We start from the raw sequence: 2,990 nt of genomic DNA, 5'->3' as shown, positions 1-2,990 counted from the left end.
TCTTCCTTTTTCTTTTTTTCTTTTTTTTTTTCTTTTTTTTAATTTTTTTTCTTTTTCTTCTTTTTTTCTTTTTCTTTTTCTTTTTCTTTTTCTTTTTCTTTTTCTTTTTCTTTTTCTTTCTTCTTCTTCTTCTTTCTTTCTTTTTATTACATGCTTGTTTTCAAAAATAGAAAAAACCTTTTCTGTCAGTGATAACTGTACAGTATAAAAAAATAATTTTATTTTCTCAAAGACTTTTTAAAATATATTTAAATTTATCCAATTATTCTAACAGCTAAATATATGATGATTAACTCAGCCTATTTGGTATTTATATAAGATAAACTATTGACAGCAATAGAGATTATTGGCTCCAGACAAGAAGTTATTTTCTTGCCCTAAACAAAGCTAACTTTACAGAACATGCAGAGTTTCCACTGTTTTCAGCTCAGCTCAGCTCAATTTAGTATTGAATCCCAGCCATTGTACCCATCACAGGAAAGGCTTGACAACCCAATTAAGAAGCAAAGAACTGCAGTTAAATTCAGTCAAAATCTGAAGTGAACGTTGCAATTGCAGAACATCCTGTCCATACACAGACTCAAAACTGTATTCCAATCCTGGAATATGTAAAATCCTATAAATATTGAAGCAGCTCACTGAAGTAGTGATTTTGTAATGCTGAAAAAAGAAAAAAAGATTCATGTGCTGATATGCTGGTATGTGTTTATTTCAGACTGTTATGGGAACATTTTTGTGAAACCTAAAAGTTTCCTGAAAGTTGATTTCATACCTGTACCTGTGAGACCATTTTGATGAAAATGATATTTCGGCTTCTTGGTTATATCTGCAATGCAATGGGGCTATTCAGACATTCCTTCACCCCTGCAGTGTCCTGAGCAGACAGAGCAATAAGCTGGGACTCACAAGAGATGTGTATCATTCTGATCTTTGCTGCACACATTTTTTCCTTGCAAGGCTGAGAAGACACCATTCCATGGATGCCAGAACATTTCTTCCTCTACAGATTTCCTGAAGGCTTTTGAACCAGAAGTTTAGATATATCTAGACCAGCATGGTCTGGAGGCACAGATGCCTAGGAGAAACAAAGAGCTACTGCTAACAAATATAGTCTTGTGTATAATTTTGGGTTTAGTGTTACTTTCGTTTTCAGTATTAATATTCATTTCTATGAGTGGCTCAGACTTTCCAAACAGCTGAATTCTTGAACACCCCTTGCTTTTCAGCTTTTGAGTGTCACCTTATACTCAAAATAAGGTATGTTCAAAATAAGAGATTTTTTTCCTGATGAATCATCTTGCATGTATTCTAATCTGTACTCATGCATATGTTACTACGAATTGATTAGAAGCTGTCCTTTTTAATCCTCTGGCTCATTATGATGGAGAATCAGCACAGATCAAAAGTAATTATTTGGGGCAATCCTGATCAGTTAGGTCTCTCATCCCAAATACAGGATAAAGAAACAGCAATGCTTCTTTTGGATCTCACCTTGCTGCTTTTTGGTGCAAGGCAAATAGATACTGTCACTGGGGTCAGGGCTGTCCATTGCCCAGACCAGCACAGGGATGGGATTTGGGTTTCTTTCACTGGAACTTTGGGGCTACATTGAAGTAAAGCTCTAAACCTCAGAAGAAAGACCCATGACTGCTGAACTTTCACACACCCTTCAGGACAGCATTAGCTGGTCCTACAGCTGCAAGACATGGTCCACTCCCAGGTCTCTGGGTTCCGTATTTGTGCTGCTTCTGTTTTTGCTGGCATAAGCATTGTTGCAACCTCATGTGGAAGTAGGATCAAGGATTTGGTTGTGTCAGCTAATCTAACAAAAATAGTCATTAAATGGTTAGTTTCAGACTGTAGCTCTTCCCTGATATGGCTTTGCTGTACAGCTATGCAACTCATGCCTGCACAGAGTAGGAGGGGTAGCATAGCAGGAAAAATGCTTGGTGTGGATCTTTGGGTTGTCTGGGCTGAAACTTTAGGCAGTAATGCCAGTTCAAACTGTACATTAAATTACAACATAAGTAAAGCATATCATCCAGAAAAAAATAATAATAATTAAAAAAAAATTTTGAAAACTTCTTCATTTTAATTGTATAGTTAATCTCATTTCACTATCTTCATCTGGCTGATGGGGCAAGTTCTATTTATTGTGTAGGGCTTAAAATTACAGAATTAAAATCCTGTTTTCCATAGAAAGTTGAGCACTTATTTAGGTGTGTTTTACTATTTCACTGTTAGCCTTTGTTTAACACTGTTAGTTTAACAGGTTGCAGAATTTAGACTTTAGTTTCAGGTAGTTTTATCATAAATGACTTATAAATAATATGATCTGTGAAAGTGAAAGAGAGCTGAAGGCAGACACCAAAGTGTTTGAACTGTCTGCTACTTTAACAGTAAGTGCTGAAAGTTTCATACAACTGTCTATTTTTAACTATTCAACAAGCTCCCGTGTGCTTCTCATTCCATATCACTTTTAAGTTATTCAGGTTCAGTAGAGAATATTCTACTCAGTAGAGAACATTCTGCATGACTGCTGGAACTGGCTCTATGATACTAAGCCTATGAAATATTAGAACTGCTCGTTATTATACATATATTTGTTATTATCATTGTTGTTGTTGTTTGCTATAGAAAGGCAATTTGCCACTGATTTTAGATTACGTGAACAGATTTGCTTTCTTAGTGTCCATATTGCCATCCTACTGGGTATTTTGCTCACCAAAATGGGCTGTGATTAAGTTCTTGTGATTCCAAAAGTCTCATATTTATTTCTGGCCTACATGCTCTTGGCTTGCAGGAGTTCAGACACAAGAAGCTGTTTTGCCTTCAGTGGTAGCAGCTCTTCATCCTAAACCCTTCTTACTGGTTATATCATATAGGTTTGATTGTCTTCTGCTTTCACTCTGTGCTACTGTATTCAGACTGTCCACTAGCACAAAAGTTAAAGAGAAGGCAAACAAACCCCGTGTGCTTGCAGTCTTCTG

Source organism: Anas platyrhynchos, chromosome 14 (genome assembly GCF_047663525.1).
Source record: "Anas platyrhynchos isolate ZD024472 breed Pekin duck chromosome 14, IASCAAS_PekinDuck_T2T, whole genome shotgun sequence".
NCBI classification, from domain to species: domain Eukaryota; kingdom Metazoa; phylum Chordata; class Aves; order Anseriformes; family Anatidae; genus Anas; species Anas platyrhynchos.
The sequence above is the reverse complement of the archived record's forward strand: the minus strand, read 5'-3'. Positions refer to the sequence as shown.